The 22918-nt window shown below is 38.0% G+C and overlaps 1 long non-coding RNA gene and 1 pseudogene across 2 annotated transcripts in view; both read right to left on the bottom strand.

The window, feature by feature from the left end:
- The window catches only part of LOC109551895 (uncharacterized), a 592297-nt gene that overhangs the window by 40862 nt on the left and 528517 nt on the right, over positions 1-22918 (bottom strand). The gene's annotated exons all lie outside the window — the stretch shown is intronic.
- LOC117312256 (U2 spliceosomal RNA) lies at positions 21887-22034 on the bottom strand (annotated as a pseudogene).

Below are 22918 nucleotides of genomic sequence, written 5' to 3' on the forward strand. Positions count from 1 at the left end.
ATAATTATAATCATAAAGATCATGTCTTCAACTCCTTTGTTCTTCTTTTCCTCTGTCACAGTCACCTGGCAAAAGCCCAGTTCTGATTAAATCCAGTCTTCGACTGTTTTGATACCTGCTACACATTGCTGGCCTCATCTTAAATTCAGGACCACAAATCGCAAGTAGGTCTTTTGTGCCGTCCCGCAATCCTTTATTTCCTTAGTCAGTCTAGCGTCTTATGCTTCTGATCCTCAACGCCTCTTTACCTTAACTCACCCTCAGTTGACTACTTCAATTTTTTGTTTGTTTGTTTGTTTTGGGGTTTTTTTTTGTGGTACGCGGGCCTCTCACTGTTGTGGCCTCTCCTGTTGCGGAGCACAGGCTCCAGAAGCGCAGGCTCAGCGGCCATGGCCCACGGGCCCAGCCTCTCTGCGGCATGTGGGATCCTCCCGGACTGGGGCACGAACCCGTGTCCCCTGCATCGGCAGGCAGACTCTCAACCACTGCACCACCGGGGAAGCCCTACTTCAATTTTTTATTTCACTGGGTAAGTAGGAAAAACCAAGAAGATAATTTCCACACTCTCCTTCCACCTCATCTATTAATCTACTTGCATCTGTGCCTGAATGCTTTACTTTCCTTTTGTTTCAAAAGACAAAAGTTCTGCTCCTGAGGCCCACTCTTCCCCTTGTGAACTGGATCCCATTCTCTCTTGTCTCCTCAAGAACTTCATGCCTGCGATTTTTCCATCTCTCTCATACATTATAAACTGTCCCCACTTCACTGCTCATTTCCATTAGCCTAAAAACATGGATATCGCTCACCTTAAAACAACACACTCCTGACTCCTCATTCTCCTCCAGTGAGCAATCGTTTCCCTGTTCCTTCACAGCTAAACTCTTTAAGAGATTTGATTATTCTAGATGTTTTTACTTCTCCGTTTCTAATTTCTCAGGAATCTAATCTATAAGGCCTTTTGACTATCCTGCATCACGAAAAGTGCTTTGCAAAGGCCGATGATGGCCTTTATGTCATCAAATCTAATGGTCAACTCTCAGTCACCATCTTACTCGACCTGTTGGCAGCATCTGATACAGATTGTCACCCTCACTTCTCAGAACACTGGGACACCACTCTCTTTTGGCTTCCTTCTACCTCACTGCTCTTTCTTCCTCTCCATGGCTGGTTTCTTCTCAGCTGAACATGGGTGTGCACTGGGGCTCAGTCCTTGGGCCCTGTCTTTATCTCCATTCATTCTCTGGATGATCTCATTCAGTCCCATGACTTCTTTACATTGATGATTCAATACTTTTGTCTCCAGCCCTGTTCTTGCCCATGAACTCCAGACTTGCATTTCCAACTGCTTACTTGACATTGCTGCTTAAATGCCTAATACACATTTCAAACCTAATAGCCCCCAAGTCAAACTCTTGTTTCCCACTTCCCTCTAAATCTGTTCTTTCCACAGCTTTACCATTCTTCTAGTTGTTCAGGCCAAACACCTTGAATCACCCTTGACTATGCTCTTTCTGTCATATTCCAAATCCAATCCATCAGCAAATCCTGCCCACTCTACCTTTGAAGTAGGCAAACTACTTCCTTCTACCTCTCCAGTTTCCACTCTGGTCTTTCACCTGGACATGCGCCTGACTGGCCTTGTTTCCACCCTCCGCCTCTGCAGACTCTTTTCCACAGCAGCCAGAATAACTCTTTTAAAGCACTATTCCATTCAGTCTGAGTCCTCATGCCTGCAACACTACATGGTCTGCCATAGTAGCCTCTCTGATCTTGTCTTCTACATTTCCTTTGGTTGTCAGTTGGCTCAGGTACACTGGCCTCCCTGCTGCTCCTCCACCGCCGCAAGCATACTTCAACCTTCCTCCAGTTATCTATAACACTCATTTTCTCACTTCCACCTTGGGAATGTGTACATAGAAGTTTCTTCCTACAGTTATCTATAACGCTCATTTTCTCACTTCCACCTTGGGAATGTGTACATAGAAGGTTCTTCCTCCAGTTATCTATAACGCTCATTTTCTCACTTCCTTCAAGCCTTTGCTCAAAAGTCATTAACAAATATACCTCTCATTATTCTCTTTGAAATAGTTTATTTGGTTTTTGTTCCAGTTTCTAATTCAGAGTTCCTAAAACCACTGGAATTTCCAGTGAGGAGAGTGATACAGGTGTCTTTTATTATGTTAATGAGGCGACTTTTGGATGCACTGAAGTATGGGAACTGGTTGCCAGTAGAGCCAACCAGGTGATTAGAGGGTTGGAACTTTCAGTCTCCCCTCACCCCCGACCTTCAGGGAGGGGAGAGGGACTGATGAGTGGGTTCAATTGCCAATTGCCAATGACTTAATCAATCATGTCTATGTAATGAAACCTCCATAAAAACACCAAAGGACAGAGTTCAGAGAGCTTCTGGTTGATGAACACATGGAGATTCAGGGAGAGTGGCCTTGGAGAGGGCAGGGAGCTCAGTACCCCCTCCCCATATGTTGCCCTACACATCTTTCCCATCAGGCTGTTCCTGGGTCATATCCTTTTGTAATAAACCAGTGTTCTAGTAAGTAATATGTTTCTCTGAGTTCTATGAGCTGCTCAAGCATATTAATTGAACCCGAGCAAGGTGTCATTGGAATCTATAGCCAGTCAGTCAGAAGCACAGGTGACAACATGGACTCGCAATTGGCATTTGGAGTGAAGGGCAGTCTTGTGAGACTGAGCCCTTAACATTTTTAATTTGGTGCTGTCTTCAGGTAGGTAGCGCTGGAATTGAGTTAAACGGCGGGGCACCCAGCTGGTGTCTGAGAATTGCTGGTAGTGTGGGGAAGTCCTATATTCCTCCCAACACACATTAAAATTGCTGATCAAAATCCTTAGTCCGCTTAACTGAAATACTAGTTTTATAAGAGAAAGACTTTATCTGATTATTGCTATATCCTTAAATACACACACACACACACACACACACACACGTATGTATACATATATGTACACACATACATGGATGTATATTTGCACTTCATGTGTGTGTTTACATCTTTGCTGAATAGATTACAATTCAGAGGACCTTCAACTAAGTCTAAGTTATATTTATCTAGGGCAGTATTCGGAGTCTGGACTACTTCTCTGTAAAGCACTTTCTCCACCTGACCTCTTGCTCTGCTTGCTTTGAAGTATGTTTTTCTCATTTTCTCGCTCAGTTTTGATGTCTGCTGATACAAACCAGCATTTCTGCCTCATATCCCATCTAACCACAACCAATGGCTTCAACTGTTATGCTTGACTCACTTTAAATAGCCATGTCTAGCCCGAGCTGTGATTTGCCCTGACAGATCAATTTCCCTACTGTGTACCTCACGGGCTACTTGGTGGCACAGCCGGTATCAGCTCCATGCACCATAACTTCCTGCCCAGTGCTTCACCTATCATACTGAATTCTCAGTGCATTCTGTATGGAAGGAAAAAAGAAAGTAACTCAAATACATCCCATCAAGCAGCTGAGAGGGCACTTGAATAGCTTTCAGTGAACACTATAAGGATATACACTTTTCAAACAATCAAACGTCTTACATGGCACCAGATTTGAAGAAAGCTATCCAGCCACTATTGGGGTTTTAAACCAGTCTTTGAGTCCCATGGTTTCCTATCCATTGATTTTTTGGCTTCTGGAGAAGTCATCACTTTCTCAATAGTCATTAAATGGCAGAAACAAATTTTTCTTCTGATGAAGCAGCCAGTGGCAGCACAAAAATCTCCCTAGGAATGTTTATAGGTTCTTAGTGGGAGTGAGCAATGTTGTAGTCTTCTAGAAGGCAACCTAGAAAAATGTATTACATTACAAAATGTGCAAATGTTTTGGCCCCAAATTTCACTGCAAGAAATTTACCATACGGATATACTCATTAAAGTTTACCATGATATAAATTCAAGGATGTTCATTGTAGCACTCTTTGAAATAGAAAACTTTCGGAAACCACCTAAACTCAGTAGGGTCTTGTTTAAAGTGGACTTTGGGAAATTAATTTTTATGTAATCATTATAAAAGACGAGATGATTTTTATTATGTGTTTAAGTGGAAAGATGGCTATAACATATTGATTTAAAAATCATATTATGGGACATTGTATAAAGTATGAACACACTAACTTAAAATATTTATTTGTGCATAGAAGTCCAGGCTATGTTAAAACATTTAACAGTGGATACCTCTAGGGATTGGGATTATAGGAGGTGTCTGTGTGCACTGCAGGGGTGGGGAGGAGAGTGTGTGGAGATGAAGGGGAACTCTCTTGGGCTATTTTCTTATTATTATTTGGTATTTGAAGATAAAATTACAAAATAATTTTATAATAAAAACAACTAAATATTTTAATTGTGAAAAAATCTTTGAGAGCATTTGAAATTTCTAGTGCAATAACATCTCCTGGGATTATTGTTACTGTCTATGCCAATCTTGTATAACTTTATGTCTCCAGCACCAAGACACTTTTGGGGTCGAAGGGCCCATTATTTCCTTATCCTCTCACCACCATGGGACCAGTATTTAGCCTCTGCTATGCCTTCATATAACTGAGTTTTCATAAAACATTTAATAGTGTTAGCTATTTTGAATTCCCTCTTTATTTATCTACCTACCTATCTCTCTATCTATCTAAATTCAGATACTGCAAAGTAGCCTCAGGATCTTTCATGTAGAAATGCAACTACTGGATTTGTCATTGAAACATCTACCATCAGGGTCTCTTGACAATGGTAAAAAATATGAGCCATATTCTCAGGCTCCATGGCTGCCACAGTGTTCTCTGAGGGTCTGAATACTGCTTATTTTCTCCCCATGCACCCAAAAGCTATCCCATCACTGTGAAGTGTTCTTCAGATACTGACAGAACAAGCCTAGAAATAACATCTCAGAAGCTTGGGGTAAATACTTCTTGTTGCAAAAGAAATAAACAAAAATCATATTTGGAGATTTGCTTTTCTTTTTTAAAAAGTATAAAAGGCCAGAGAAACTGGTGGTTCCTGATGCTTCTTAATTTTGCTAACCAACTTCCTTGGATTGGAAAGAGATTGCCTTCTTTCATGCTGAGGGAAGCAGCAATGGAAATTATTCCCATTGTTGCTTAGTTCAAACACTTGGGAATTTATTGACAGTTCAGCAAAAACAGAGAAAAGGAGAAAAGACTAAGCACTCTGTATTTGGGTAAGTCCTTCTTCTGCAAATACAATCATGTGAGGTCAGGTGTCCTTTAAGGCCATCACAAGGACTCGTGGAAAAGGAAGAAGCTATTCAGAATTAACCCCTAAAGAAGTTTGAGAAACAGCTGTTTTCTTTTGGGCGCTCCTTCCCCACTTTGCATTCCTCTGCTCTTTTTCACCCAGAGGACCATTCGTTATACTGGTCCAATGACCTAAGGCAGAGTTCAGTGCCCTAGAAATAAGTTCAGCTGGAAATAAGTGTCTTATCTATCGGCTGCTTTTAATTAAATTCAAGGTTCTTTTGTTTTCCCAAGAAGTCCCTGTGAGGATCCCACTCATATGATTTACATAAACCATGTATGCCTTTTCCTTGGCTTAAAGGATTGTCTGTGGCAGGGATTAGGTAGAGGCCATAGTTAAGGGAGATTTTGATAGGACTGGCACCCTAGATCCTAATAGGCCATTTACATTATCTGTACTTGTACATACATCATCTCACTTCATCTTCCCATGAACCTGGTGAAGAGTCAGACTGGAAGATGGCCACCATTTTTTGGACCATCATCCTATTGACAGCTTGGGTCTGTGTCCCCTGTTCATGAATCGCGGTTGGCCCTGCAACTGTATAACCAGGAGAATATGGAGGAGCATCACTGAATCCATTTCTGGGCCCAAGTCTTAAGAGATTAGCAATTTCAACTTCCTGTCTCTTAGAACAAACTCTCCAAGAGCTCTGAGCTGCCTTGTTAGAAGTCTAATTATTGTACTTGAGACTGTCATACTAGAGAGACCACATGTAGGTACATTGGGCCACAGTCCCAGTTGAGCCTGGCCTTCCGCACAATCCAGCGAAGGCACAGATGTGAGAGTGAAGGCATCTTGGACCTTCAGAACAGCTCATAAGCTAGCTGAATAACATGGAGTGATCTAAGTCAATGCTGCATGGAGCAGACACATTACCTGCTCGATTTCCTGATCCAGGAATCATAAGCTAAAATGAAGTGGTGGTTGTTTTAAGTCACTAAGTTACAGGGAAACTTGTTACACAGCCATAGGTAGATAACTGGAACAGACAATAATTATCCCAGTTTACAGATGAACTCTGAAATGAGGCCCAGAATGCTGTTGTGACTTGTTTAAGGACTTGAATACAAACTCTTTTACTAAAAGTACAGTCTATTATACCACATTTCTTCTTTATGATAATAATACTTTTCCACTTTAAAGAATGGTCTTTTTAAATCCTAAAACACATGCAATTTATCATGACTTGTTGCACTGTTTCAGAAAGCTTAGGGCAAAATTTAAAGCTCAGTTATATTGATTATAGATTTTACTCACTCCTTGTTTTCTATTTCTAATTTACTAATCTATCTTATGTGTTACATCTTTTTTGGAGAGAAGTCAAACATTTATAAATTCAATAAAATACTCATCACTGTCAAACTCAATTGATGGCCCTGTTTTAGAGTTGCCAGATAAAATACAGGATATAAGTATCTAAAATGTATTCATTGTTTATCAATGAAATTCAAATTAATTGGGCATCCTGCATTTTTGTTTGCTAGATCTGGCAATATTATCCTCTGTGCCAACTCCAAAGAATTGTTTCTTATCTATTAACTTTGCTACTTATCTGGTTCAGGGGGATATCAACAGACAGTTGTAGCTCAAACCTACCTGGGTAGGAAATGGTAAACAGGTAACCAGAGTTCAAAAAGATTTATGTGAAGCCTGAGGGAGTGTCTTCACCAACCATCAGCCTCAGGCAGAACTCCAACAAAAAAAGGTTGATTTATTTCCTGCCTTCACTCTCCAGCCTCCCTGACTATCTCTTTCTCCAATCCTGGGATCCATTCCCACAAGGCCCTGCTCTAACTAGCTCTTATTGTCTAATCATTTGTATATTAAATATGAATTGAGAATCTACCATGTGCCAGGCACAGTCATCAGTGGCTACTGAGGATTGAATCTATAAAAGAAAGCCTCAGGGCATAAGAGGAAAGAATCATCACATATTCAGAAGCAACATGATGCATTTTATATTTCACCATGTGTAACCAAGTCCTGTGGGAAGGCCTTAAAAAGAAGTTTCTATTTGAGCTGAGAATTGACAGAGAAGTAGGAATTTTCCAGGTGAAGGGGTCTGGTGGGTGAAGGACATTTCAGTCAGAGGAAGCAGCAAGTGAAATCTCCTGGAACATTCAGTGTGGCTGCAGTGGGGAGAGGGTGATACAAGACTGGAAAGGAAGTTGGGTTGTGAGAGTCTTAATGGCCAGCTAATGTAACAGGATATTTTTTCAAACAGACACAGTGAGCAATGAACATTTTTAAGCCAAGGAGTTACACAATAAGATTTAATTTTAGAATATTTCTGGAAGCAGTGTGAGGATTGACTACAGTAGGAAGACTAAATAGGGGATTACTATGCTAATTATGGGGGTGACAATGAGGTGCTAAACCAGGTGAGGGGCATTGGAACTGGAGGGGAAGGGCAGAATTCAAAAGAGAATTCTATGAGGGAACCATAAGTGCCATGACAACTTGTTAACCGTAGTTTTATAGGTGGTCTTTGATTATTAGAAGTCATCAGTATAGACATAAATACATTTTTTTAGTAGAAAATTCCAGGATCTATGACAATGGAGATACTGTTTAAATGTCTTCAAAACAAATTAGGGAGATGATTCTTTACTCTGTCCAGTCTTAAGAATTTTTTGATTGCAACCCTTATGAAAAACACTTTTCTGTAAGTAAATTCCAAACAAGTTTGTTTTACTAGTCCTAAACTAGGTTTAGACAAAGTGAAATGGAAGGCTGGAATAAATATCTAGATAATTTGAGCAAACTTCCTGCTGACCTAGGTTCATACCTTGACTGCCATTTATTAGTCGTGTGATGAAGGTCAGTGTTCTTAGACCCTATATCTTGTGTCCTCATCTGTAAAATGAGGAAAACAAGACCTACCAGCCTGCTTGACAAAGTTATCATGGAGATCAATTATGAAAATTATTATATAATATACGGCCATTGCTATTAACATCTTACACTAGTAACATAATAATAGTGAACATTTGCTTAGTGCTTACAATGTATCAGACTCTGTGCTAAGGGATTTAAATGTATTCTCTTATTAATTTTTACAATGGCCTATGAGATGGATACTATTATCCCCACTTTATAAATGAGGTAACTGAGGCATAGAGAGATTAAGTAAATTGCCCAACATCACATGGATGGTATGTGATGGAACTGGAATTCTAACACAGGTTGTCACCCATCCATGCTCATTCTAACAGTACTACATCCTTGCATCCTTCTGTGTAGCTCTTTATAATCTGTACACTTTTCACACACATGTGTCTATGTAAAGAATTACTGAGTAACTTTGTTGAGTACCTACTTACATCTCTGAAATTGTGTTTGGCGCTCATTTAGTCCTCACACCTGTGAAGTAATTATCTGGTGAGAACCTGATGTTTAAACTTAAACAATTTCCCCAAGATCGCATAGGAAAGCCTCAGGACTGGACAGAGTAAGGTATCATCTAACCAATAGGACTACTGGAGCTAGGATTTAAAGTCAGGTGTCCTAATTTCACATTATTTTTCACTGCTTAATGGTGCCTCATATGCTCATATGTGCATATGCCTCCGCGAGCACTTTCAAAGGGAAATCTGTGCCATAAAGGAGTCTGCGACTTGCCAACTGGAATCCACTGCTCCCACCATCAGGACCTGCTGTTAGTACTCATAGTCTCCCTGTGGCTTCTGGGTAGAGGTGTGATGACAGAGAACAGCTTGGCTTGAAGAATGTTACAGGAGAATTTCCTGACCTGTATTCATGACGCCCCCTGCTTATTATGCTAGCAGGCCAGGTGCTGTCTGAAGCCCAGCTTCACAGAGTTAACGCTAATAAATATTGTTATAATGTTATAGCAGAGATGCTCAAGCTTTATCATGAATAAGAATCAGCCAGGGAACTTGATAGAAATCTAAGTTTACTGGCTTAATCCCCAGACATTTTGGTTCTGCGGGTCTAGGTGTGGCATTTTCTAGTAAGCATTCTAGGTGCTTCTGATGCAGGAAATTCTTGAATGATATTTTAAGAAACACTGGGCTGTACTCTTTTCTGTTCTCCATCACCATGGCAATCCACATCCTACTGCATTAGTTTTTGTAAGGGTTGGACTAAGCAAGATTGTAAATGTGATGTTTGCCATGAATTCAGAAATGTCTGTATTTGGGATTTTGGTCTGGTAATCTTATCTTTTTTGTTGTGAGTTCTGGGTGACTTACATATAACACATGTCATTAGCTCTGGAAATGCCACTGTGTGGACCTCCCAACATCTCAGCACAAAGTGGCTTAGATGTATATAATGTATCAGTAGATGAGTTAAACCAAAACTACATAAAAGTCTACAAATAAAGAGGAGAAAAGGGAAAGCTAGCAGTGCTCTCTATCTGTGAAATGCAGGTTATTACTGAACGTAAGGAAGTAGAGTGTGTTAGGTGTAACTGTAGAAACCACAAAAATAAAGGGAGGTTTAAGGAATACAAGCCATGAGGGTTTGAAATATCTGCTGAATTAAGACTTTTCCTCCTTAAGTAGGTTCTCAGGAGAGCTTAAGTCAATTTTTTTAACGCTCACATTTTAGAGTCTAACCAGTGACAGAATTAAGCCATTAATTCCTTTTCCAATTAAATGAAATGTTTATCATTTAACCTACTTTGTGAAGTTCATAGAACATGTTTATACTGAATGAATATAATGAACTCTTTTCCTTTCAAATCTCCTTTTGAAAGACCGCCCCCCGCCCCCCCTCTACCCCCGTCAACCAAGAAGGGATCTCTGTTATGTTATTCTAGCATATACATAGCTGCTGCACCTGGTTACTGAGTCAGCTGTGGCTAACTAGGATGAATAAATTAAACTATATTCCAACATACCAGAATATTACTGAGAATCTGATGCTAAGAACTGCCCCGATAAAATGAGTTCACTAAATCAGTGCTATGAAGGAGTTTATAAGGCTACCATTTATTGGGTGAATATTTACAAGTTAAAACTAACCTCTGGCTAATAGCAATATTCTTATTTTTAAAAAATTGGGGGGCTTCCCTGGTGGCGCAGTGGTTGAGAGTCCGCCTGCCGATGCAGGGGACACGGGTTCGTGACCCGGTCCGGGAAGATCCCACATGCCGCGGAGCGGCTGGGCCCGTGAGCCGTGGCCGCTGAGCCTGCGCGTCTGGAGCCTGTGCTCCGCAACGGGAGAGGCCACGGCAGTGAGAGGCCCGCGTACCCAAAAAAAAAAAAAAAAAAAAAAAAAAAAAAAAAAAATTGGAATCTTTTATGTCTATTCTAATGGGGCAAATTTATGATCAACTCTAAATTTCTCTTCTTTACAATGATTAGAAGTGGAATTAATCTTCATGGCATCTGTACAGAGCCTGGAATTTTGAACACTGCAACAACAGAACATCACAGGTTAGACTTTACTTGTGGATGGCCACCTGCACTTTTGACTTTGAGCAAATATTGATTGAGAGACTCATATTTACAAGATGTTGTGCTAAAATTATAATAATAGATCCTAATTTATCATAATGCCTTGCCTCACATAGTACAAACTGTTTTTGGATTCAAATGACCGTCACTGATCTGCCAAAACCCTCCCAACGTAGCCAGGGAATGTGTCATCATCCTCGTTTGACTTGACCACTATAGGTCCACTCCACTGCTTCTCATCGTGTGATAAAATAGTCATAGATCAATTTAAGGTCTATCACTCAGACAAGGGAAAAAGAGAAATCTAGAAACCAAACTAGTGAAATCAGTTGTTCAATTTAAACCTCAGATATAATTTTTTCTAGTCTAATTTTATCCATATATTAGAAAATCATTTAATTATTTTTAATGAGATAAGTCAGAATGATATTCTAAAGGTAGTATTTCTGAAGAATATTTATGAACTTGGAAAATTCTCATGGTGTAATTTTAGGTGTTCACATAACTGTATATGCAATATAATCTTAATTTTAAAATATATACACATATTCAGACACACACAAAAAAACACTGGGAAGAAATACAACAAAATGTCAATGATAGGGCTTCCCTGGTGGCGCAGTGGTTGAGAGTCCACCTGCCGATGCAGGGGACGTGGGTTTGTGCCCCGGTCCGGGAAGATCCCACATGCCGCGGAGCGGCTGGGCCCGTGAGCCATGGCCGCTGGGCCTGCGCGTCTGGAGCCTGTGCTCCGCGGCGGGAGAGGCCACAGCAGTGAGAGGCCAGCGTACCACCCCCCCCCCCGCCACGCAAAAAAAGCAAATGTCAATGATAGGAGCTGAACTTCATTAGTCACTAGGAAAATATAAAGTAAAACCACAATATGACAACACTTTATCTACCAAAATTGCTGAAGTGAAAAAGAAAGAAAATACCAAGTTTTGGTGAAGATGTGGAGCAACTAAAAGTCTCACGCTCTGCTAGTAGGAGTGTAAATTGGTACCACCACTTTGAAAAACCATTTGGCAGTATAAATTAAACTGTGTATATTATATACATATCTTATGACTCAGCAATTCTACACCTAAGTAAATATCTAACATAAGTGCAAATATATGTTTACCACAAAACATGTACAGGAATGTTCATACTAGAATTTTTCGTAATTGCCCCAAACTGGTGGTATATTCACAGCTATGAGAATGAATAAGCTATAACTATACAAAATGATATGTATAAATTTAACAAATCTCTGTTTTCTTAATGATGAGAGAAAGAAGATGTTTTATAAATGAAAAGCAGACAAAACTCACTTATGGTATTAGAAATCAGGATAATGGTATTTCTCTTTGGTGGAGGGTTGTGACTAAAAGGGAGCATGAAATGGAGAGGATGCTGAGTTACTGGTCATATACTATTTCTTGATCTGGGAGCTGGAAGCTGGTTACACATTTGTGTTTGTGAAAATTTACTTACCTAAATAAATATGATTATTGAAATTTTCTTAGGGATTTTATGCAACAATTTAAAATCTCCCAAAATGAGAAAAATTAATGGCTGTTGTTCTCCACAGTGGGATATGGGCAAATTTTAGATTCTTAGTTATACCTTCCATTATTTTCTAAATTTTCTGTATAATTGATATATAATACTCTTATAATTGGAAAAAATGTATTCAAAGGAATGTTTTCATATACAGTTCCTTGAGAGGTATTAATTATTATGATAATACTTTGAACTCCGTGAAAAAAAATCAAATTAAAAATAAATCTTTCCTATCTGCTATTCTATAGTCCTATGAGGTGCTCAGGGCAACCTGCATTATTTCCTACTTAATTAGAATCTCTTTGGGTCAGATTCAGGAACTGAATATTTTTCCAACATTCCTAGGTTATTCTTATTCATAATTGATTTTGAGAACTAGGTAGTTCATACTGTTGCAAAGAGGAGTGTCTTACAAAAGAAGAGCATTATGGGGAGAAATTTGTTCTACCTGCTGCTCAAAGTCATTTCCCTGGCCAAAGAAGTCGTCATCTAGAAACTTGAAAATATTTTTACTTCTGCATTGCCTAAGTGAATTATAAGATGTCAGAGAAAATTATACTGTACCAAAGGCCTGCTCTATTTTTATCTAAGGAAACTTCATAATAATATTGAAAATGATAAGTGGTGATGTAAGCCAATTGCCCAAATTTGCCCAGTTTGTGATTTATGTGATATTATGTTGAGATAATCCTAGTTACTGTATTGTGCTTAAAGATTATTTGTAATAAAACATTTGTTTTAATCTGAATTCTCATTAAAGACATTATCGATCAATATTTATTGAGTATTCATTATATATTAGATATTGAGATATAGAGCAAAATGTCAAATAACATGGCTATTTCCCTCTACCAAACTCCACTGCTTGGAGGATGGTATATAGCAACAGTCTGTGATGGCAGAGGCAAGAATATCTAACCATGAGCTCTTGTGTATACGATAATGTGGTGAGGTTGATAATTTTTCACCTTAAATAGTTCATAATTATAAAGCTCAGCAAAATTTGCATTAGTCTCTTATAGTAGTTTCCAGAATAGATTAATCCATAGTACATAATTGTGAAATTACTTCCAAGTGAGAATCTTTTTTTTTTTTATTTTTTATTTTTATAAATTTATTTATTCTATTTTTGGCTGTGTTGGGTCTTCGTTGCTGCGCGTGGGCTATCTCTAGCTGCAGCGAGCGGGGGCTACTCTTCGTTGCGGTGCATGGCTCCTCATTGCAGCAGCCTCTCTTGTGGAGCACGGGCTCTAGGTGCGCAGGCCCCAGTAGTTGTGGTACGAGGGCTCAGCAGTTGTGGCTCATGGGCTCTAGAGCACAGGCTCAGTAGCTGTGGCACACGGGCCTAGTTGCTCTGTGGCACGTGGGATCTTCCCTGACCAGGGCTCGAACCCATGTCCCCTGCATTGGCAGGCGGACTCCCAACCACTGTGCCACCAGGGAAGCCCCTAAGTGAGAATCTTTAATGTTTTCTTTTAATCAATACCACCAGCCTTCCTATTAATAACCATAGCTGTTTATACTATAATTTTTTCCACTTTGTGCTTACATAAAATGCCCTTCACTTCACAGATAGGTGAAAACAATTTGAAAGTGCCTTCAGAAGGCACTTTCTGAACTTAAACTATGTTATAATAAACTGTTCTCAGAATAATATTAATCATGACTATCTTGACTCTATTTTTGAATAAAATATGGTTTTGCTTTAAAATCCATTCAAACAGAAATTATAAAAAAGATAAACATTTCATCTGAATGCAATTTTGAAATCTTTTCTTCTAGGTTCTGCTTTTCTTCTAGGTTCTGAAGAGTCTTGAATGTGTTCAGTTAAGCTTTCCTAATTATTTTCATGATTGTTGATTGTGATGTCACAGATACCAAAACTCTGAAGAAAGTACCTAGGCAGAGATCAAAATGTCTTTTCCGTAGGTAGGCAACTTCACCTACAGAGAAGTCATCTTTTTATTATTTGTGCATAAATAAGTACAGCATGGAGTAACCCTAGAGAACAGAGAATTTCACTCTCTTATTTGATACTTATATGGTACATAGTTGGAGGCAAGATTTAGCCTAAAGAGAGCTTGTAAATGATACTTGGTGGCGGTGGTGGTAATGGTGGGAGATTTGCAGCTACTTAGTAAAATCTGTAAAAGACTAGTTAGGGAGACCAAAGCTGGGGAACAGTTAAATACTAGGTACTCTTTTCCTAAAAATAGTGGAAAGCTCCCAGGGCAAGGTACTCAAACTTCCATAGAGGTAGGCAGATATAACCCACCTAGACTTTGGCTACCAGTTTCTCCAGTTTACTCTTCACACAACTTCTAGTAACTGAATGACTAATTAAGAGCTATGGGCTTATACACTAGGTTTTCAGCTCAAGGTCTAAGGGAATAAACAAACCATACCTACATAAACTAGGAATAGAATCTTAGTGAAGTTCAATGACAAATAAAGAGTCCTTAAGCTATACTGACAGAAATAGCACATCCATCAAGGGGAAAAAATCAGTATGGTCTCAGACTTGCCAGCTTCATTAGAAGTAAAAGATTATGGAACAATGATAAAAAGTTTTGAGGAAAATGAATGTTGTTAATCTTCAAGGAAGGAGTTCAAATCCTCTCTTCATTACTTCTTCCACTCCAGGAAAGACGAGAATTGATCTCAGTTAGATCCTATAGCAACACGTAGCCTAGGCTTGCTAATGGGGAGGACAATTAAAAGATCATTGCAACTGGATATGCCTCTGTCTTCTATATTTCCCTTTCATAATGCTGAGGCGTTAAGGACCAAGCACCTTGACTCAGCATTATGGAAGGCAAATAATCGTAGTTCAGCATTCAGAATTAAGGAAAAATCATTATCCATATTTCTTGTTTACTGTTGCTGGTATGTGTATATTTTATCAACCAGGAGAAAAGAAATAGGGCCTATCTTAGCCTGATTTTGTCAAAAGCTATTTAAGCCTAATATATTTACAGCCTAGGAATAGTTCACATGGGTCATTCCAGACCAATAGAGTTCTTCGTGTTGGGCTGTAGAAAAGTGTTAAAAGAAGTTAACTAGGAATGACTCAGAAAGATATGAAGTTAGGAAGTAATCCAGGGTTTCTGTTCAAGATGGGGTTGTGATTTCATGTTTGAGTCCTCACTTGCCATTCTAAATATATAGCAATGATAGATAAACTCTAAAGTGAAAACACTGAAAAGACATGCTGAACAAAAAATTTACCTATGCATATGAAAATGCAAGAGAAAACCAAAAATAGTAAACTAAAAGCCTACTAGACTTTGGGACCAGAATTAGGCAAATCTGTGATGGAGTAACAGAGTTTAAATGTGCTTCATGTAAGGCAGGAGACAAGGGTCAGGCTTGCTGTTTAAAATAGGAGCTGTGTTGGTGCTCCATCATCCATGAAAGGAAGTTGTAAAAAGTTGTGACCAAAAATTTCCTGAATTATAGATAGAGTATATTGAGAGATGGAAGTAAGCACAGAATCAAAGCTAGGACCTGGGCCAATCTACCTGCTAGTTCAGACTAAATATCATCAGGTACTTGAAAGGGGACCCTGGGACAAGGTGGAATTTAAGACAACTGTAAAACTGTTAGGCAAGGAGGAATGTGCACACTGGTAAAGAACAAATTCCCACAGAAAGTAAGAGTTCAAATTAAAAATTCAAACACACTAAGAAAAGTAATACTAAGAAAACCAACAAAATTAAAAATGAGGAAGTAAATTAACTTAAGGCTAACTTTGGGTTAATTAACTTGCAGGTTAATCCTGAACATAAAAAATGTAAATATTGGAATAAGAAAATCAATATTCAGGTAAACTATAGACTAGAAAAAGTCAAAGGGAGAATTAACAAATTGGAATATGGCATAGGAATTCAACCAAAACTCATAGAAAGAAAAGTTAAAAGACATAGATTAATTGATATATTCTAATATAAATTTAATAAAAACCCAGAAATGAGGATATAAAGAATAGTAGAGAAGAAATATTCAAATATATTATCGTTAAGAATATTCTAAAAGTTAAGAAACACATGAGCCTCATTTGAAAATGCCCACTGTATTATTTCTTAGAGCTGCTGTAACAAAGTACCACAGACTGAGTGGCTTTAAAATAATAGAAATGTATTGTTTCACAGCTCTGGAGGCTAGAAGTCCAAAATCAAGGTGTTAGCAGCATAGATTCCTTTTGAGGGCTATAAGGAAGAATTTGTTCTCTGCCTGTCTCCTATCTTCTGGTGGTTTACTGGCGATATTGGTGTTCCTTGGCTAGTAGGTGCATCATCCCACTCTCAGCCTTGATCTTCACATGGCGTTCTCTCTGTGTCTCTAACTCTTCATTGTGTGTCTGTCTCTATGTGCAAACTTCCCCCTTTTAGAAGGATAACAGTCATACTGAATTGAAGCCCACTCCCAATGACCTCATTTTGATTACCCCTGTAAGGACCCTGTTTCCAAATAAAGTCAAATTCTGAGGCACTGCGATTAGGACTTCAACACATCTTTTTTAGGGGACACAATTAAATCCATAAAACTCTCCAAATACTGAACAGGAAAAATAAAGTGAAACTTCGTTAAATCAAAGGGCAAGATAACCAGAAAGAAGAGGTGGATTGACGGTAGAATTCTCATCAGTAGCAAAATTGTCAGAAGACAAAGGAAGAATGTCTTCAAACAGCTGAGGGAAATTGAGCTAGAATTCCACACCCAATTAAAAGAATCATTCCAGTAAGGGTTAAATAAATCATTGTTTTCAAACAGGGAGTTCTAGAAAGTTTACCACTCATAGATTTTTGCATAAAAACTTACTAAAATTGAACCTAAAGAAAAGGAGTAGGGTGCAAGGACCTACAGTGAGTTCAGAAATTGATAACACATATTGGAATAGCAATGAACTGCTAAGTGTAAAAAAAAAATATTTTTATGTGGGCACTTTTAAAGAATCTATTTAACTAAATCAAGAAACATTGGGAAATGATAAAAATTTACTAAGGACTTATTTAGGAGGATAGAAAAACTGAATAACTTTAGAGTTTGCTAGAGGAATTTATAGATAAATATATATGGCAAATATATCAGACAAACACAGTCAAAAAGAAACAGGAGCAACGGTATTACTATCAAACAAAGGTGATTTCTAGGCAGTAAAAATGAAAAAAATTAATGTCAAAAACACTACAAATTTAAAAATCAGGAGAAAAAAATGAGACCCACAATGAGAAAGACAAATCAATAGCCCAGTTAAAAAATGAACAATGGTTATACAAAGGTGATGAATAGAAAAAATACAAATGGCCAAGAAATATGAAAATATATGAAACTACATTAATAATCAGATAAGTGAAAATAATAAACTATGAAATATATTTTGGCTTTTGGATCAGTATAGATTAAAATACAGATAAAATCCATTATTAATGAAGATGTGAAGAAATAATCACTCAAGTTTTATTCATGGGAGTTAGTTAAATGGGTAGTTCTTTTTGTAAGTAATCTGGTATATAAATAAATTGTAAATTGAGCAAATTATTTGATCCAGGATATAATCCCACTTTTAGAAATTTAATCTAAGGAGATAATTACAAAGATGTTCTTTACATTGTTTATAATACCACCTTGACAATTCAAAGCAGTCATTTTAAAGATGACAAGGCAGAGCAGCATAAAACAGGGATGGCTCTTTGGCATCCTTCATTGTTCTAACTTTTATCTGAGAAACTTTAAACCACTTTAGCCACTGCACTATAGAATACAGAAACATAAACTTTTCCTTTTAAATTGAAAACATGATTTTATTGTCATAAATTAGGAGTGGGCTCAATAAACAAAACAAACATATTACCTAATTATCATCAGAAGGATGGACCTAAGATCCTAGGCAAAACCATCCTTCTTGGCAGACATCTTCCATTACATCAACACATTAAGATACCTGCAGTTAATTTATTTTTAAGATTTCATTATATAGTTCAATATTATGGCTATGGTTTTAAAACCTTCCCTGAAAAATGCCTAGGCTACTGTCATTGAGCCCTGTTCCATGGTGGAGTCACAAATGCAGATGTCTGCAGATGCTGGAGAGGTAAAGTAATTGAGTAGAGTAGTCTGGATGAGAAATGTAGTCAGCTGGGGAGCACAGGATTCTTTGAGTATAATCTGAGTTTTTAGCAGTTAGGCAATTTGGTGGATGTTCCCAATGGTTTCACTCAATGAATAAGTCCAGTCTTTGTGGGGGAGCCTATGGCAGTGGACAGTGAAAGCTACCAGATTGGGACATTTGATTTAATTTACTATAACATCAGGTCTCTTGTCCATTTCTATGAAAGCAGCTACATTTTCAGAAATGCTGTATCAGCTTTGCAGAAATTCTGTGTCAGCTGAGATTGGCTTGCAATCCTCTAGGACCTTTCTCTATCAGTCATTTCCCATAGAACTAGTATTGTATTTTATGTGCCTGGACATAAAATTTTACTGACTAGCCCAGAATAGTACTTTCTCCACAAGATCTGGTCCAGCCTGTGAGGTATGTTCCACCACCACCTTCTACAAGAATCAATATTATTCAGAATGAGTAATCTCCATTTCCTATCATCACCCTTCCAGTAATTGAAGTGCATTTTTGACTGAATTGATGAAGAAAGATAAAACTGAATACACTCTAGTTCACAGGTGCTAATCTGTGGTACAGATTAGGACTACAGCAGAATTGAAATAGTCCCAGAAGATAGTCTAAACAACAACAACAAAACTATCTCTTTAGACTTGACTGAAATCAGTTTTTCTAACCTCAAAGCTGTTTCTCCCTCCATGTTCCCTATCCCAATGAGTAGGATTAACATCTATCCAGTTTTCCAAGACAAAAACACAAGCATGTCTTTGATTCCTATTCCTTCCCAACTACCTCTCTTCTAACAACTCCCACCTTGTCTTGTCAATTTTATCTTAATTGACTCTAATTCATCTACTGCCTTTACTATAATTAAGGATACTATCATTTTAAAAGGCCCCTGATTGTTCTCCTTTGATCCATCCTTGTCCCCTGTAATTTGCTTCCTACACTGCAGCCTAAGTAAGTGACCTTTTCAAGATGCAAATCTGATTATCTCACTTGACCACTTAAATCTTTTCAGCTGTCTTCAGGTAAAGGTTCCACGGCTTAACATGGAGGTTATAAGGCTTATAAGGTCCATTAGAATGATATCTGTTTACCTTTCAATCTCATTTTTTACCACTCCCCTTTGGACCATTCTGAGCTACATTCAGTTTTTCCAATAATGCCTTTCTCTTTCCCTAACCTTTAGTTCTTTGAACAAGTTCTTTCCTCTGGGATCCTCTTCCACCTGCTCTTTACCTGGCTAATTTATGAGAACATTTCAAGTCTTATTGGGATATCACTTTGTGTAGGATGACTTCTCTGATCCCTAATCCTGGTTCAGATGCCCCTTCTGTTGTACTGACTCCATAGTACTTATTATACCAAATTGTAATTGTCTGTTTACTTACCTGTATGCAAAACCCCAGTGCACTAGATGATAAGTTCCTGAAGGTTGAAATTATATTTGTTTTATTTGTCTAGCACTTAGCACAATGGTAGGTGAAAAATATGCTTAAATATTCACTAAACGCTAAACATTCACTAACTAATGAATGAATAAATGAATAAATGAACTGGAATAGATCTTGGCTAGGAATATTACTGGGAGTCCACTCTATCGAGAACCAGACTAGGCCAAACTGAGGATATTGTGGGCTAATATTAATATAAACGGTTTTTTACATATATTAAGATTAGAATATTTTCAACATTTAGCATTGTTAAAAATATTTTTGAACTAACGTCAAATAAGCATTAATGGCAAAGTGCCTTTTAGTAAACAGATGCCATTCATATTGTTATGAACACTTAACAAGTGCCAGCAATGTGTGAACCTCTAGGCAGAATGTTGTGTTAGACAAAGTTTCTGCTTGGGAACTAAATTTGACAGACAATGTGCAAACACAGTACAGGCCTGGGTTATGCTCAACAGAAGGAGGAGTGATAAGACTCTCCAGTCTGTGTGTAAGCTTTTTTCCCAACAGGATATGAAATTCAATATTTTGGAGAATGTTTAAAAATCTGTTTCACTGGGAATTTGAGGGTTACCAGCGGGGGCCCATGGGTCAGACAGGTAAGTCCAAAACCGGCTCTTCTGTTTACCACTTAGAGGAGATCCTTAGTGGTGCTGAACCTCAGTTTTAAGTATTCATAAGATAACAATAATAATAATATCTGTTTCTGTGATGATTAGTTTTATTTGCCAGCTTGACTGGGTTAAGGGATGCTCAGATAGTTGGTCATTATTTCTGGGTATGTCTGTGAGGGTGTCTCAGGATGAGATTAGCATTCGAATCAGTAGACTGAGTAAAGCAGATTGCCTTCGCCAATGCAGGTGAGCATCACCCAATCCACTGAGGGCCTGAATAGAAAAAGGAGGAGGAGGAAGGACTAATTTGCTCTCTTTTCTTGATTTGGGATGCCCATATCGCCTTCCTTTGGACATTGAAACTCCTGGTTCTCGAGTCTTTAAACTCTGGGACTTACATCAGCAACCCCTCTGGTTCTCAGGCCTCTGGTCTTGGGCTGGATTATACTACTAGCTTTCCTGGTTCTCTAGATTGAAGATGGCATACTGTGGAAATTCTTGGCCTCCATAACCATGCAAGCAAATTCTAATGAAAAATCTCCTCTCACATATCTCTATACATATATCCTATTGGTTCTGTTTCTCTGGAGAACCCTGACAAATAATCTCAAAGATTTATTATGGTGAAGATTAAACAACATTGAATATTTAAGATTCTTGGCATAGTACGTGGAACATAGAAAGTACTCTCAGTAAATGTTAGATACTAAAATTCTTTAGTCCAACACTAACGTTTCACTGATGTTGAAACCAAGATGTTAAATGAAATCACCTATGTGCTCACAGCTAGTTAGTAAAAGGCAGAAGACTGCAACTAAGATCTTCTGATTCCTCTTTATCTCCCCTATACCTGGTGCCCTTTACCTGATTGTTTGAATACAGTACATGAATACAAATTGAGGAGGTATCATAACCCATGGTGTCTCAGGGTCAATATTCTTATGAAATATAAGCACTGTTTAATTTCTTGTCACTCTGCCCATCTTCTATGTCAGTTATGAGCAGTAATAAGGAGAAAAGAACATGGAGAATTATGTAAGGAAAGAAAATGCCATGATCTGAAGAAAAAAGTAATGAGGTTAGAAAGAATGTTAGCTGTGTAGACTTGTTCTTTTATGCTATAAATGTAGTACCAAGATGGCAAGTATATATTTGATTAAATGTAGTGATAAGTATATATTTGATATCAGAGGGGGCAATTTGATGATCAAAAGGAACATACCTTGTTCATTAATTTTATCAGCTAGTAGAGATGCATGAAAATTTAAATATTTATTCTTTTGATTTTCTACTTTAAAATATGTTTTAAAAATGCAAATATCCTAATATGTTAACAGGGATTTGGATCTAAAAATATTTTTCTTTCTTTTTAAATTGAAGTTTAGTTGATGTACAATTAAAAACATTTTTCTAGTGAATGGGACATATGCTAGATGGATGGGTTTGTGTAAGGGGTTGCCAGAAGGATAAAGATGATTAGCAAAGCATAATTTTAAAATAATAGTTCTTGATTCTGCCAGTGTTCATTTTTCAAAACTTATAGAACTAATAAGAACAGATACTACACTTGATCTTAGCCAAAATCCCAAGAGGTGATACATTTTCACGTCCAGCCATGACTAAGATATTCATTTTGGACTTAATCTCCTGACCTAAACAACCATAAAACAGGAAAAATAAATACGGTAATTGTTTTCAGGAACTGGTAAACTAGCAGTGCAGGACTGTGGTCCTTGAGAGAAGGGAAACACATGTAATGAGCTCCCTGTTTACCCCAGCTTTCTGTCCTGAGTCATTTTCCTAACTGTGGTGCAGGTAGGTTGAACCCAAGCAGAAACCAGAGGTCTACCTCTGATGAGACAGAAATCAGAGTTTAGGGCTGCAGAAATGGCTGGAATTTGTGTAGCAGAGATTGGAAACAAGAGAGGAGAGTGTATGAGGAGTACCCAGAAGTTGGCAGGTGGGTTTTGCTCATGTCTTTCAATAAGCAGATCTTGTACTGGGCAAACCCTCAAGGGCCAGCATACAGTAACTGTGCAAAAGGTTAAGAAATAAACTGATGAAAAAGAGGCCACAGAGTGCTGGGAGATGAATGTCACCCCATCCAGAGTGGAGAGAACTTATTGTCTACCTCAAAAATCCAGTGAAAAGTGGATTAGGGCACACTTTAATAGAAAAAAATCCCACACCTTACAGTAAGTGCTATGCACTAGGACTAGGGATAAAACTCAAATAGACTCATCCCGACAAAACATAAATCAATAGAAATTATCCAAACTAAAGCAAAGAAAGAAAAAAGATTTTTAATAAATGTACAGAGACATAGTAATTTGTGAAACAATATCAAGTAACACATCAAGTTACATATAACACATATGTAATTGGAGCCTCAGTGGGAGAGGAGATGGAAAACTGAGCAAAAATATATTTTAAGAAATAATAGCCAAAAGTTTCCTAAATTTGTCAAAAAACACCAACCTA

This window comes from Tursiops truncatus, chromosome 4 (genome assembly GCF_011762595.2).
Source record: "Tursiops truncatus isolate mTurTru1 chromosome 4, mTurTru1.mat.Y, whole genome shotgun sequence".
Taxonomy (NCBI): domain Eukaryota; kingdom Metazoa; phylum Chordata; class Mammalia; order Artiodactyla; family Delphinidae; genus Tursiops; species Tursiops truncatus.